Source organism: Colobus angolensis, unplaced genomic scaffold (assembly GCF_000951035.1).
Source record: "Colobus angolensis palliatus isolate OR3802 unplaced genomic scaffold, Cang.pa_1.0 Scaffold464, whole genome shotgun sequence".
NCBI lineage: Eukaryota > Metazoa > Chordata > Mammalia > Primates > Cercopithecidae > Colobus > Colobus angolensis.
In genome coordinates this window covers 821,844-838,030 of record NW_012118088.1, presented here as the reverse complement: position 1 = coordinate 838,030, position 16,187 = coordinate 821,844, and positions in this window count along the sequence as shown.

Below are 16,187 nucleotides of genomic sequence, written 5' to 3'. Positions count from 1 at the left end.
CAGGCGCCCGCCACCTCGCCCGGCTAGTTTTTTGTATTTTTTAGTAGAGACGGGGTTTCACCGTGTCAGCCAGGATGGTCTCGATCTCCTGACCTCGTGATCCGCCCGTCTCGACCTCCCAAAGTGCTGGGATTACAGGCTTGAGCCACCGCGTCCGGCCGGTTGCTTTTTCTTAAAAGCCTGTGTGTGAATGAAAGGGCAAGGGCTATCTCTAGTGAAAGAAAAACTCAACCAGAAAATTGCAAACCATCACGGCATTCACTCTGAAACGGTGAATCTATTCCCTTCGCCTGTCTTTGGCCGACTGCTTTATATACTGAATACCTAATTTAATCAGCCTGGTGCATAATGGATCTCAAAGGGGGCCACAGCCTCAGGATAGGAAAGAGTGGATCATAACCTAATCAGAGGGGGAGTGTCCTTAGAAAGAATGTTGTCAATTGGTCCAACTGTTCTAATCTGCCAAGAGCTTTGTTCAACTTTGATATTCTCACTTAGAGAGGCCTCACTTCATATCACATCAAACAGGTCAAAATGCATTAACCACCCCCAATAGGCCTATGACTTGAGTTGCCTGACTAATTGACACAATGCTACATTTGGTCCATTTCACTAAATTCCTTTACTAATCTTCATTTTGCAGTTTTCTTTTTTTTAAACAAAAGCTTTTTATTTATTTTCTTCTTTCTTTTTTCTTCAGTGAGCTGAACTGTAAATTTTGCTGTTTTCCTTGGGTAATATGGGGTTGTTCTCCCTGCCACTTCTCTCTCCTACCAATAGTTTTGTAAGCCCTGAAAAAGCCTTTTGTATTATCCTATAGTGAATGAAGCATTCCTGTCTAATCTTCCCATAATGTTACAATTCTGGAGCTCTCATGTCCCAGGATTTCAAACCTTTGTCATTCTCAAACCCAGTAAATATAGCCTCATATCACTGACCATAGACAGTTAGTAGACCCTTTAACTTATTTTCTTATGTCAAAAGTTCAGTTCCAGCAAGAGGAATTGGGAGATCCAAGGAGCTCTGCCTGCCTGCTGTCTGTAGTGAACTACTCAAGCTCAGGAAGTTGGAATGAGGTCTATTTCATAGAGGCTGTTCTCTTTTTGTTTGTTTAATTATTAGTAGTATTATTTTGGAGTCTGGGTCTTGCTCTGTCACCCAGACTGAAGGGCAGCGGTGCAATCATAGTTCTCTGTGACTTTAAACTCCTGGGATCAAGCAATCCTCCTGCTTCAGGCTCCTGAGTAGCTGGGACTACAGGCTTGTGCCAACATGCTCGGCTAATTTTTTAGTTTTTTCAGTGGTGTCAGAGCCTCACTATGCTGCCACGCTGATCTAAAACTCATGACCTCAAGCAATCCTCCCGCCTTGGCCTCCCAAAGTGCTGGGGTTACAGGCCTGAGATTGTGGCTGGTCCCAGGGAAGCTGTTCTATGCTTGTATATTGAATTTAATCTTAAAAATGCACCAACAAGGCCAGGTGCAGTGGCTCATGCCTGTAATCCCATTACCTTGGGAGGCTGAGGCGGGCGGATCACCTGAGGTCAGGCATTCAAGACCAGCCTGGCCAACATGGTGAAACCCCGTCTCTACTGAAAATACAAAAATCATCCTGGTGCATTGGCACTCACCTGTAATCCCAGCTACTGGGGAGGCTGAGGCAGGAGAATCACTCGAACCCGGGAGGCGGAGGTTGTGGTGAGACGAGATCTTGCCACTGCACTCCAGCCTGGGCAATAGAGCGAGACTCCATCTCAAAAAAAAAAAAAAAAAAAAAGCCGGGCGTGGTGGCTCATGCCCGCAATCTCAGCACTTTGGGAGGCCGAGGTGGGTGGATCACGAGGTCAGGAGATCGAGACCTTCCTGGTTAACACAGTGAAATCCTGTCTCTATTCAAAATACAAAAATTAGCCGGGCGCATTGGCAGGCGCCTGCAGTCCCAGCTACTCAGGAGGCTGAGGCAGGAGAATCACTTGAACACAGGCGGCAGAGGTTGCAGTGAGCCGAGATCGCACCACTGCACTCCAGCCTGGGTGACAGAGTGAGACTCTGTCTCAAAGAAAAAAAAAAGGCACCAACAGCAGAACCATCATCAGGTTCTAAGCCTCTGTGTTCTCAGTTCAATTCACAGAAGGTAGATACGTCCCTTACATCACACTATTTTCTCCAGAGAGCTGATTGCTTTTATGTTGCCTTTCTATTTTATATAATATTTCAGCCTCCAGTTGTTGGGTATTTTTTTTTTTTTTTTTTTTGCAGTTTATGTAATACAGTCCATCAATCTGCAGGGTGCTGTGACTCACGTCTTAATACCAGCACTTTGGGAGGCTGAGGTGGGAGGATAGTTTGAGCTGGGGAGTTTGAGGCAGCGGTGAGCTAGAATCGTGCCACTGCACTCCAGCCTAAGCAACAAAGGGAGAATCTGTCCCCAAACAAAGTCCATTGACCTTTCTTGCTTTATGTTTTTTTTTGCTTGGAGAAATGGCTTGTAGCCCACTCAGCACTCATCTCAGATTTTTTTTTTTGCTATATTTCCTTCTAGTTTATGTATAGCTTCATGATTTTAAACTCCGTAATCTATTTGATTTTTTTTTTTTTTGGTGTACAGGGTATAATATAGAACGAAGATCATTGTATTTCATTTTTCACTGTGAAATATATTGTTAATGAAGAGTCCAAGAGTGGTGCCTCACACCTGTAATCTTAGCACTTTGGGAGGCCAAGTTGGGAGGATCACTTGAGCCCAGGAGTTGGAGACTAGCCTGGGCAATATGGTGAAAACCCATCTCTACAAAAAAGTAATAACCACACGTGGTGTCACATGCCTATAGTCCCAGCTACTCAGGAGACAGAGGTGGGAGGATTGCTTGAGCCTGAGAGGTTGAAGCTACAGTGAGCTGTGATTGTCTCACTGCACTCCAGCCTGGGTGACAGAGTGAGACCCTTATCAAAAATAAATAAATAAATAAATAAAGGACAAAATATATCTCACTCTGTTGTCCACACTGGAGTGCAGTGGCACAATCTCAGCTCACTGCAACCTCCGCCTCCCGGGTTCAAGCGATTCTCTTGCCTCAGCCTCCCAAGTCGCTGGGATTACAGTCCAACACCACACTGGGCTAATTTTTGTATTTTTAGTAGAGACAGGGTTTCACCATGTTGACTAGGCTGGTCTTAAACACCAAACCTCAAGTGATCTGCCCGCCTTGGCCTCCCAAAGTGCTGGAATTACAGGTGTGAACCATCGTGCCCAGCCTTATTTTAATTTTTTTAATGTTTAATTTTTGTTGGTACACAATATACTCTTTTTTAGAGCAGTTTCAGGTTCACAGAAAAATTGAGTGGAAAGTATAGGGTTCCCATATGCCCCTCTCCCCTCATACAGCTTCCACCATTATTAACATTTTGCATTGATGTCATATATTTGTTATGATTGATGAGTCAGTATTGACACATTATTAGCTAAAGTCCACATTTCATATTAGGAGTCACCCTTTGTGTTGTACATTTCTATGGACTTTGGCAAATGTACAGTGACATATATCCACCGTTAAAGCCCTAAAATTCCCCTGTGTCCTTCCTAGTCAACCCTCCGTCCTGTTGCTGAGGGAGGACCCTTGACAAAGGGGTCCTCATCCAGACCTCAAGAGAGGGTTCTTGGATCTGGCACAGGAAAGAATTCAGGGTGAGTCTCAGAGTACAGTGAGAAGAGATAGTGTATTGAAAGCTACTCCGTTACAGAGTAGGGCGTCCTCAGAAAGCAAGAGGAGGCATGCACTGTCTTTATTTTAACCTCTTCTAATATAGGGGTCTTATCTATGTAAAAGCTAAGCTATGTCTACGTGCCAGTGGGCTGACAGCATCACAAAATTTATTACCTTGTTGATTTAAAGAAATTTATCCTTGGCATTTTAGTGCATAAGTATATCAAAAAGCATGACTATAATGATCGTAAAAGCATATATTGTTATGAGAGATTGGGACATCTGGACATTTTGTTGTTGGAGGAGTTTGTCCTTGCAGGCATTACTAAGCTGTTTCTTCAGTTGTAAACATCATATGACCATGAGCCGTGACCAGCAAGGAATGTGTCTTGCTAGTTTTAAGATGGAGTCTGTTTTAAAATGGTGACACCGGCTGGGTGCAGTGGCTCATGCCTGTAATCGCAGCACGTTGGGAGGCCGAGGCGAGTGGATCAGCTGAGGTCAGAAGTTTGAGACCAGCCTGGCCAACATGGTGAAACTCCATCTCTAAGAAAAATACAAAGCTTAGCCGAGCATGGCGACGTGGACCTGCAATCCCAGCTACTCAGGAGGCTGAAGCAGGAGAATCACTTGAATCTGGGAGGCAGAGGTTGCAGTGAACTGGGATTGTGCCATTGCACTCCAGCCCGGATGACAAGGGTGAAACTCTGTTTCAATCAATCAATCAATCAATAAGGTGTTAACCCTGTCTCTCCTATGCTACTGTTTCCCCAATCCTCCCTTCCACCCCAAACCCCAAGCAATCATTGATTTCTTTACTGTCTCCATAGTTTTGCCTTTTCTAGGATGTCATATAGTTGGAATCATAGGTGAAATCATACAACCTTTTCAATTGGAGTATTTCACACTTATGGATAAGTAGCAAGAACATAAAAAACCCCTATTTAGCCTTTACTCAGATTCAGCAATTGTTTGCATTTTGTCCCATTTGGTTGTTTTTTTTTTTTTTTTTCTTTTTCTTTTTCTTTTTTTTTTCTCTAAAAAAATCTCACTCTGTCATCCAGGCTGGAGTGCAATGGCGCAATCATAGCTCTCTGCAGTCTTGACCTTCTGGGCTCAAGCAATCCTCCCACTTCAGCCTCTCAAGTAGCTGGGACTACAGGCTACAGCTACCACACCCAGGTACTTCTTTTTTTGTAGAGATGGGATCTCACTATGTAGTCCAGGCTGGTTTCAAACTCCTGGGCTCAAGTGATCCTCCCCCATCAGCCTCCAGAGTGCTAGGATTACAGGCATGAGCCACCGTGCCCCATCTTGTCCTATTCCTTTTTTTTTGTTTTTGAGACAGAGTCTCACTCTGTCACTTAGGCTGGAGTGCAATGGCGCCATCTTGGCTCACTGCAACCTCCGCCTCCCAGGTTCAAGCGATTTTCATGTCTCAGCCTTCCAAGTAGCTGGGACTACAGGTACGAGCCACCATGTCCAGCTATTTTTTTTTTTTTTTTTTTTTGTATTTTTAGTAGAAACGGGATTTTGCCATGTTGGCCAGGCTGGTCTCGAACTCCTAACCTCAAGTGATCTGTGCCCCCACCTCCCGCCCCTCAGCCTCCCAAAGTGTTGGGATTATAGGCGTGAGCCCCCGTGCCTGGCCCCATTTTTTTTTTTTTTAATTAACCATTTGTCCCCTGCCCTTCTTCATATAGGTATATCTGGAGCTCTCTGAAAGGATTTTGCAGACACCATGCCTCTTTATCCCTAAAAACATCCATGTGTATTTCTTGAGAACAAAGGCATTTATCTTACACATTACATTTATCAAAATCCAGAGGTGTAACATTGATACAGAACTATTATCCAATCCACAGTTCAGATTCGAATTTTGCCACCCACTAATGTAATTTATCTCTTTTTTTTTTTTTCTGGTCTTTGAGCCATTCCTCAATCACACATTGCAATTAGTTGCCATCTCTCTCAAATCTCCTTTATTCTGAAACATTTTCTTAGCCTTTGTCTTTTGCATTTTTTTTTTTTCCCGAGACAGAGGCTTGCTCTGTCACCCAGGCTGGAGTGCAGTGGCTTGATCACTGCAGCCTCAAACTCCCTGGCTCAAGTGATTCTCCTTCCTTAGCCTCCTGAGTAGCTGGGACTAAGGCATGTGCCACCACACCTGGCTAATTTTTAACTTCTTTGTAGAGACAAAGAGTCTCGCTGTGTTGCCCAGACTGGTCTTGGACCCTTGGCCTCAAGCAGTCCTCCATTTTCAGCCTCCCACAGTGTTGGGATTACAGGTGTGAGCCACTGCACCTGGTAGTCTCTTGATATTTTTTAAGAGTACGGGATAATTCATTTATATTGATGTCTCTTGGTTTGGTTTAATGTTTCCTCATAGTTGGATTTAGGGTTTGAATATCTGAAAAACCACAGAAAAACCACAGAATTGATGTGTCCTACTTAAGGAATCATTGCAGCAGGGAGTCCATGATGGCTACTCATTATTGATGATGTTATTTTTCTTTTTATTTTTTTATTTTCAGAGACACAGTCTCCTTTTGTTGCCCAGGCTGGCACAATCGCAGCTCACTGCAACCTCAAACTCATAGACTCATGCAATCCTCCTGCCTAGGCCTCTCAAAGCTTGGGATTTTGAGAACAAAGACATTTTCTCTTACACATTACCTTTATCAAAATTCAGAGATGTAACATTGATACAGAACTATTATCCAATTCACAGTTCAGATTTGAATTTTGCCACCCACTAATATAATTTATCTCTTTTTTTTTCTGGCTTTTGATCCAATCCTAGACGACGCATTGCAATTGGATCATTACGTTTGCATGAGGCATGAGCCACCACACCCAACCTATTTTTGATTTTTAAATAAGGTTGTTTTGCTGGTTTTATCCACTATACAGATATTACCCCTTTGGAATTAATAAGTAATCTGTGGGGAGATATTTTGAGACTATTTGAAGACCTTGTTCCTCATCAACTTTTAACCCATTAGTCTAATATTCATTCATTGAAGAGTCCTCCCTGAACAATGATTACTATGGCAATTGCAGAACAGTGATTTTTCTAAGTCCTTCTTTCCTTTTTAATTTTTTAGTTGTTAGTTTAGATATACTTTGATGAATAGAAATGTTTAAGTATAATGTCAAATTTAAAAGATTTTCCTGTATAGGCAATGCATTTAGTCTATTCTAAAAGATTTTAAGTTTGCCATTCATATTTAATTCTTTTGTCTAGCTGAGTTGAGTTTTGTTTATGGCATGAACTGAGGGTTCTGTTTCATTTTACTTTCCACATATGGGTATCCAAATGTCTCAGCACCTGTCATTTGATAAGTCTGCTTTTTTTCTCATGGATTAACTTTTTTTTTTTCTCCAAATAGTCAACTGTATTTTTTTGGATTAAAAGTATAATCATTCAGCTGGGTATGGTGGCTCATGCCTGTAATTCCAGCACTTTGGGAGGCTGAGGCAGGTGGATCACTTGAGGCCAGGAGTTTGAGTCCAGCCTGGGCAGCATGGCAAAACCTGTTTCCACTAAAAATACAAAAATTAGCCAGGCATGGTGGTGCACACCTGTAATTCCAGCTACTTAGGAGGCTGAAGAATGAGAATTGCTTGAACCCTGGAGGCAGAGTTTGCACTGAGTCGAGATCACACCACTGTACTCCAGCCTGGGCCACAGAGCAAGACTCTGTCCCAAATAATAATAATAAAAAAGTATAATAATTCACTGAAAATCATTTCCCCCAAAAGTAACCTGTACTATTCTGCCAATAGCACCGATTTTTCAATTTCCTGGTTTTTTGCTTGTTTGTTTGTTATTTTTTGTTTGTTTTTTTGTGAGAGCTTCTCTCTGCCATCCAGGGTAGAGTGCAGTGGTTTGACCATAGCTCACTGTAAATTCGAACTACTGGGCTCAAGCAATTCTCTTGCCTTAGCCTCCCTAGTAGCTGGGACTACAGGTGTGTGCCAACACGCCTGGCTAATTACTTTTTTTTTGTATTTTTTTTAAGCAACAGGGGTCTTGCTATGTTGCCTAGGTTGATCTTGAACTCCTAGGCTCAAGCAGTCCTCCAACTTCAGCCTCCCAAAGTGCTAGGATTACAAGCTTGAGCCACCACTCCTGGCACTTCTTAAAATTTTAAAGGGGTTAAAAAAAAAGCAAAGAAGAAGAGCAGTTCATGGAATGTGAAATATTTCCTATTTAGCCCTTTACAGAAAAAGTTTACTGACCCTTTCTCTAAATTATTTTTCAGCCATTCCAGTTTGATAAATGACTAGCTGAACATTTACCAAAAGTTTGTGTTTTTTTTAAACTATATTTTATGATGGTTTAATCAGATGGAATGATTTTGTTTTTAGAAGATTTTTACAATATTACAGTTGACGGCTTTTTGTTTTGCCTTCCCAGCAGTCTTTTAAAGAATGTTCAGCAAGTATGATGACTCAAGCCTGTCATCCTAGCACTTTGGGAAGATGAGGTGAGAGGATCGCTTGAGCTCAGGAGTTCAAGACCAGCCTCGGCAACATAGGGAGACCCCCATTTCTACCAAAAATTTAAAAATCAGCAGGGCATGGTGGTGTGCACCTGCAGTCACAGCTACTTGGGAGGTCAAGGTGAAAGGATCACTTGAGCCCAGGAAGTTGAGGTTGCCGTGAGCTATGATCTTGCCACTGCACTCCAGCCTGGGAGACAGAGCAAGACCTTGTTTTGTTTTCAGACAGAGTTTTCCTCTGTTGCCCAGGCTGGAGTGCAGTGGCGTGATCTTGGCTCACTGCAACCTCTGCCTCCCAGGTTCAAGCAATTCTCCTGCCTCAGCCTCCCGAGTAGCTGGGACTACATGCATGAGCCACCACGCCCAGCTAATGTTTGTATTTTTAGTAGACATGCGGTTTCACCATGTTAGCCAGGCTGGTCTCGAACTTCTGACCTCAAGTGATCTGCCTGCTTGGCCTCCCAAAGTGCTGGGATTACAGGCGTGAGTCACTGTGCCAGGCCTAAATGAGACCCTGTCTCCTAAAAGAAAAAAAAAAAAATCAATTTGTAGAAATGTAATAAATTAAGTCATCATATGAATAGATTTTCTGAAAATTGATGTGAAAATCCATTGTTTTCCCACTGTTCATTTAATTCAAAACTCACTCAATTTGCAAAATTTAAAAGTTTGACAATACTGTGTGTGAGAGTTGGAGACCAGACCAATTGTTTCCCAAAGTGATAGTTCCAATATACATCCCATCATTGGGATACATCCCCCACCAATGATGGGATGTATATTGGAATAATCACTTTGGGAAACAATTTGGCATTTTCTAGCAAATTTGAACACTCCTATACTCTACGTAATTTCATTCTTGCTTATATATCCATGATAAAATTTAACTCCAGCAACTTTAAGCATTCCTTTACCCTATGAATCCGTAATTCTATTCTTGGTTCTATACCAGAGGTAAAATTTAACTGTACTTGAACAAGAATTCATGGAAACTATCTTTTTAAGAGGAAAATCTGGAAAGCTGGTCATGGTGACACGTACTTATAGTCCCAGCTACTCAGAAGGCTGATGTAGGAGGATTGCGTGAGCCCAGGCGGTCACCACTGCACTCCAGCCTGGGTGCCCAGAGTGTGACCCTGTCTCAAAACAAACAAAAAAAACCAACCAACCAAACAAACAAACAAACAAAAAGGCGGGTCATGGTAGCTCGTGCCTATCTCATCCCAAAGTGTAATTGTAATCCCAGCATTTTGGGATGCCAAGGCAGAAGGAGGATTACTTGAGCTCAGGAGTTCGACATTAGTCTGGGCAACATGGTGAAATCCCATCTCTACAAAAAAGACAAAAATTAGCCAGGTGTGATGGTGCATGCCTGTAGTCCCAGCTACTTGGGAGGCTGAAGTGGGATGATTGCTTGAGCCCAGAAGACTGAAGGTGCAGTGAACTATGATAATGCCACTGCATTCTAGTCTGGTGCCAGAGTGATACCTTGTCTCAAAAAAAAAAAAAAAAAAAAACCAAAGAAAAAACAGCTGGAAGCAACCGAAACACCCATCAACAAGAAAAGATTGTGGTCTCTCCAGATAATGGAGTATCATACAGCAGTGAAAGAAATGAAATATAGCTACATGTAGTAACATGGTGGTGAAATCTTTTTAGCTCATCTGGGTCAACAAAGCAAGTATCCAAAGATGACATAACTTTTTAATGAATTTCAAAGACACATAAAACTGAACAATACATTATTTAGCTAGGCATATATCTTTTTAATTTAATTTTTATTTTTTTTAGAGACAGAGTCTCGCTCTGTTGCCCTGGATTCAAACAATCTTCCTGACTCAGCCTCCTGAGTAGCTAGGACCACACTCAGTTAATTATTATTATTATTATTTTTTTTAAGACAGGGGGCTCACTATGTTGCCCAGAATGGTCTTGAACTCCTGGTCTCAGGGGATCCTCCTGTCTTGGCTTCTAGAAGTGCTGGGATTAGAAGCAAGAGGCATGGCACTTAGACCTTAATACTTCTTTAGAAGGGTGACTAAACAACACAAAATTAGGGACTAGGCACGGTGGCTCACACCTGTAATCCCAGCACTTTGGTAGGCTGAGGCAGGCAAATCTCTAGAGGTCAGGAGTTTGAGACCAGCCTGGCCAATATAGTGAAACCCTGTCTCTAATGAAAATACAAAAATTATCGGGGTGTGGTGGCACTTGCCTATAATCCCAGCTACTCCGGAGACTGAGGCAGAGGAGAATCACTTGAACTGGGAGGCGGAGGTTACAGTGAGCTGAGATTGCACTACTGTGCTCCAGCCTGGGCGACAGAGTGAGACTCTGTATCAACAACAACAACAACAACAATAGCAACAACAACAACAACAACAAAAGGCTGGGCGCCGTGGCTCATGCCTGTAATCCCAGCACTTTGGGAAGCCGAAGCGGGCAGATCACCTGAGGTCGGGAGTTCAAGACCAGCCTGCCCAACATAGAGAAACCCCGTCTCTACTAAAAATACAAAATTAGCCAGGCATGGTGGCGCATGCCTGCAATCCCAGCTACTCGGGAAGCTGAGGCAGGAGAATCACTTGAACCCGGGAGGTGGAGGTTGTGGTGAGTTGAGATCGTGCCACTGCACTCCAGCCTGGGCAACGAGAGTGAAACTATGTCTCAAAAACAAACAAACAAAACAAACAAACAAACACAAAACACCAAAAAAGAAAAAAATCCAAATTCAAGGCAGCGCTGAGATGGAAAGATGAGATAGGAAGCCACCCGACCCTCCACGTCCCTTCCTAGAGATGTGAGTTGTCGCACGTCCCCTCCCAGAAATGTGAGTCATCGGTAATGATGTTGTTCTTGGGTGAGTGGGTTCACAAGTGTTCCTTATTTTACCATAAGTAAATAAAGAAAAAATAATTAAACTAACAGAGAGTCATGCCTAGGGCAATGATGATGAGGTGTTATGACATTAGGATTATGATTCATTTATTTATGTTTTCCTGAGTTTCCTTCTCTCTCCCCACTGCCCCAACTGGCAGCGAAACATCTTGTAAACATTCAGCCAGAGAAATGTAGTTCCTTTCAAAGAAACAAGAATTAGGCTACCTCCCTAAATCTAGTTAAGATTAGATTAGTCTAATTAGATTAATCTAGATTAATTAATCTTGACTAATCTAGTTATGTACGGTTATGGCATTAGCTGGTGGTGTGTGTGTGTGTGTGTGTGTGTGTGTGTGTGTGTGTGTGTTTTGAGACAAGGTCTTGCTGTGTTGCCCAGGATGGAGTACAGTGGCACAACCACAGCTTTCTGTGGCCTCAACCTCCTCAGCTCAAGCAATCCTCCTGCCTCAGCTTCCTGTATAGCTGGGACCACAGGCACATGCCACCACTCCTGGCTAATTTTTAAATTTTTTGTAGGGATGGGGTCTCACTATGTTGCCCAGGCTGGTCTCAAACTCCTGGGCTCAAGCGATCCTCCTGCCTCTCCCTCCCAAAGTGCTGGGATTCCAGGCCTGAGCCACTGCGCCTGGCAGCATTAGCTGTTTTTTTCACTTAATGCCATACCCATAAATAAAACTAATTTTTTGCTTCTACTTTAATAAGTTGGTTCTAGTTTCCTTGGGTTGGGATCAGACCAGGGACTTGGTCATCAGACTTCACGTGACATGGGGGCCTGGAGTGAGGTATGCCATCGGTGACCTTCCATTAACTCATGTCTCCTAGCTTCACTCCACCCCATCAAAGTGGGACTCAGAGACCAGGAATGCTCTGGAGAGGTGGAGCCTCATAAAAGTGTCCGGCGTGTGGCCATAACATGTAGACAGGCACGCCAGGCTTGCTTTTTCTAGGAATTCAAGGCTTTAAGTAAACATGAAGGAGGGGCAGAAATGGGAGTGTTACTTGTGCCAGAGCCAAGGCAAAGCAAAAGCACCTCCGAGAAGCTGCTTGGCTCTTGGATGAATGTGATCTACTCATTCGTTCCTCCAAATATGAAATATGTCGTGAGTGCCATTGTGTGACAAGCCCTGAGAGGGAACCAGGCAATTTGTGGTGATCAGATCAAAGCCCCTGCCTGTAGGGAGTTTTCAATAAGTAAAGGGAGTCGTGTCATTTTAGAGACTGGGCTTGAATCCTGGCTCCAACACTTGCTGTGTGACCTTGGGAAAGTTATACCTTCTCTGGCCCGTGATTTTCTCCAGGGTTGGTTTCATTGGCCCTGTGTGACTATTCAGAAGGACTCTGTGCTTCCGTTAAAGCTCTGCTGTCACTGTCTTGACCTTCTTTAGAGCAGTTTAAACACTGGAGGCCGGGTACAGTGGCTCACACCTGTAATCCCAGCACTTTGGGAGGCCAAAGTGGGCGGATCACCTGAGGTCTGGAGTTCAAGACCAGCCTGACCAACATGGCGAAACCCCCATCTCTACTAAAAATATAAAAATTAGCTGGGCGTGGTGGCATGTGCCTGTAATCCCAACTACTCAGGAGGCTGAGACAGGAGAATCGCGTGAACCTGGGAGGTGGAGGTTGCAGTGAGCTAAGATTGCACCACTGCATTCCAGTCTGGGTGACAGAGAGAGACTCTGTCTCAGAAAAAAAAAAAAAAAAATTAAACACGTTTTTATTTTACTCTGAGTCCCTCAAATTATGTAGTTGGTCTTGGTTTCTTGATTTGTGAAACAGGCCTAAATTAGTTCCTTCCTAGAAGTAAAGTAGAATAGTCCCTAGTTTCTAGAAATAGTCCCTTCCTAGAAACAAAGTAGAATGTTGGTTGCCAGAGACTGGCAGTGAGGGGTGGGGAAGAACGAAATGGGGAAATGGTGTTCAAAAAATACAGAGTTTCAGTTTCACAAGACAAAAAAGTCCTAGAGATCTGCTGCACAACAATGTGAATATACTTAATACTACTGAACTGTGCATTTAAAAATGGTTGCGAGAATAAGTTTTATGTTATGAGTAAAAAAATGGTATGAAAGATAACAAAAATACCGTCCTCATACAGCTGTTTTTGTTTGGTTTTGTTTTGTTTTTGAGACAAGATCTCATTCTGTCACCCAGGCTAGAGTACTGTGGCGCAACCACAGCTCACTGCAGTCTTGACCTCCTGGGCTCAAGTGATCTTCCCATCTCAGCCTCCCAAGTAGCTGGGACTACAGGCTCATGCCACCATACCCAGCTAATTTTTTTTTTTTTTTAGTAAGAGATGGAATCTCACTATGTTGCCCACGCTGGTTTCAAACTCCTGAGTTCAAGCTATCCTCCCACCTATGCTGGGATTACAGACATGAGCCACCATGCTCAGTCCCTCATAGAGTTGTTAAGGCAATTTAATGACCGTGCCTGGTATACAAGCACCACTTAGGTGTTGTTTGGGAAATAAATTCACGTGGTATGTGTCTGGACGGAGGGAGGGAGGGAACAAAAGAACAAAGGGACTAAAATGGCGCATTTCCGGGTTCTTCACTGTCAATTTTCCCGCGCCCGGGAAAGACACAGGTCGACTGCGCAGGCGCAGTCTGACGTTTAATGAAGAAAATTGAAACCTACCTAGCCGCGCCTACCGCCCCGCCCCCGACCCACCTATGTCCCGCCCACTGCCCGCCCACTCCCGGGCCGAGGACATAAAAGCGGCTCCCGGGGGGCACGTGGCACGAACTTCCTTGGCCCGTGCTTGTGTGCGGACTTAAGAACCTCGCCCGAGAACGCCGGAGCGACGGCCTCCACCGCCGGAGACCGGTGAACCTCGCCCCTCCTTCATATTGGCAAGTTAATAAAGTTTTCTTTTACCCTGCTTACTTGCCTATTCTCTGGCACTTACTCTGGTGGTCATCTGGAGTACTCTGGTGGTCGTCTGGAGCAAATCAGTATGTTTCTCTGAAGTGCTTCCAACTTGGTAAACTTGACACCAGCAAAACAACAACTGCTTGCATTTACCATGCATTTTCTATTCACCATACCCTGAGCCAAACACTTTTTACTGCACTGAATTCTTAAATCCTCCCAACAACACTGTGAATCCATCCCAATAGTATCCCCATGTTATAGATGAGACAATGAAGTTCAGAGAGTTGAGGTCACGTGCTTGAAGTCACACAGGAGCCATCATTTAAAAGGGATGTGAGCTGGACGCAGTGGCTAATGCCCGTAATACCAGTGCTTTGGGATGCTGAGGTCAGGAGATTCTTTGACACCAGTTCAAGACCAGTCTGGGCAATAAGGTGGGATGCTGCCTCTATAAAAAAAAAATAAAAAATAAAAAACTAAACCGGAGGCCAGGCACAGTGGCTCACACCTGTAATCCTAGCACTTTGGGACGCCAAAGTGCTTGAGCCCAGGAGTTTGAGACCAGCCTGGGCAACAGTGAGACCCCGTTCCTACAAAAAAATATAAAAATTAGCTGGATGGGTTGGTGCATGTCTGTAGTCCCAGCTACTTGGGAGGCTGAGGTGGGAGGATCGCTTGAGCCCAGGAGGTGGAGGTTACAATAAGCTATCTCGCCACTGCACTCTAGCCTGGGTGACAGAGTGAGACTGTCTAAAACAAACAACAAACAAACGAAACAACATCAAAACCTCCAAGCAAACGGGATGTGTCTTGCCGGGGAGAGCAGTGCCTCCCCCACTCCACTGACTCCATTTTACTCCATGTGGCTAACATTTCCCGTGGAGAAGGGACCCCTTGTCCCCAGCTACCAGGAGCAGAGCTGGCCCTCTATAAACAGACCAACATATCCCCTTGCGACAGCGAGTCTCCTATTATCTTTGTTTTTATCTTGTCTCTGCTCTGAGATAAACTTCCCAGAGGGCGCAGACCTTGCCTGCCTCACCTGTGTCTTCCCTAAGCTCATGGCAGGGGTTGGTGAGTTATTTGTGAGGCCCCAGAATGACTCTTGATAAGCGGTTCTGTCTGGCTTCTGCAGCAGTGATGAGCTTGATACATTAAAGCAGAGTGCTGGCCTGGAACCTCCCCTAGCACTGCTGAGCCTCCCTGGAAGAAGCGCACATGGGGAAGCCTTTGCTTACCCAGGTCATCTCTCAGACTTTGTGAGTGATGCTGCCGGCAAACATCTGCCCCGCCCTCCTCTTCCCGACTCTGCAACCGGGGTTGCTGGTCCTATAGGCCTGGTGCTGTACTATAGGCTTAACAGGTACTATCTCACTTGTCCTTATGATGACCCGGTGGAGGAGGCCTGATTCTTCTCCCTGTTTTACAGAGGAAGAAACCCAAGGCTCACAGAGGAAAGCCTCAGGTTATACACCCCAAAGGTGGGTCCAGGGCCCCCACTAATCGTGATGAAGTCAGGGTTCAAACTCAGGGAGTCAGCTCGCCCTCCCTGTTAGGTGCTCCCAGTGGTGTCTGTCACACCAGCGCCCATCTCAGGCACAGTAAGTCCTCACTGAATGTCATTAACAGCTTATTGGAAATTGTGACTTTAAGCGAAACAACACATAAAACCAATTTTACCATAGGTTTACTGATATTAACAAGAGTTAAATTCCTATGGCATATTTCTGGTCACAAAAACATCACCAAACTTCTAAATAAAGACCAACACACTTCTCATATTAAACACTGAAATGAATGTGAGCTATACGTACATTTAAGAAAGATTAAGAAAAACATGTAAGATTGTTATTTTCCTGTTTATTCCAGTTCAGGGTCTCGGGTGGCCTGAGCCTGTACTGGCAGCCCAGGGTGCGTGATGCGACCCCATCCCGGCCAGACACATTCCATCACAAGGCACGCTCACAGACACACTCACTCAAACTGGGATGTAGATGCCCCCATTCCCCAAACAGACACAGCTTTGCAATGTCAGAGGAAACCTAGTGAGGTAACCCATGCAGATGCTGGCAGAATGTGAGAATTCCAGCTAGTGGCCCCAGCTAGCAATTGAGTTATGGTGAAACCACCTATGTTAAATGAAACAATGTATCATTCAAGGACCCTCTTTTTTTTTTTTTTTTTTTTTTTTTTTT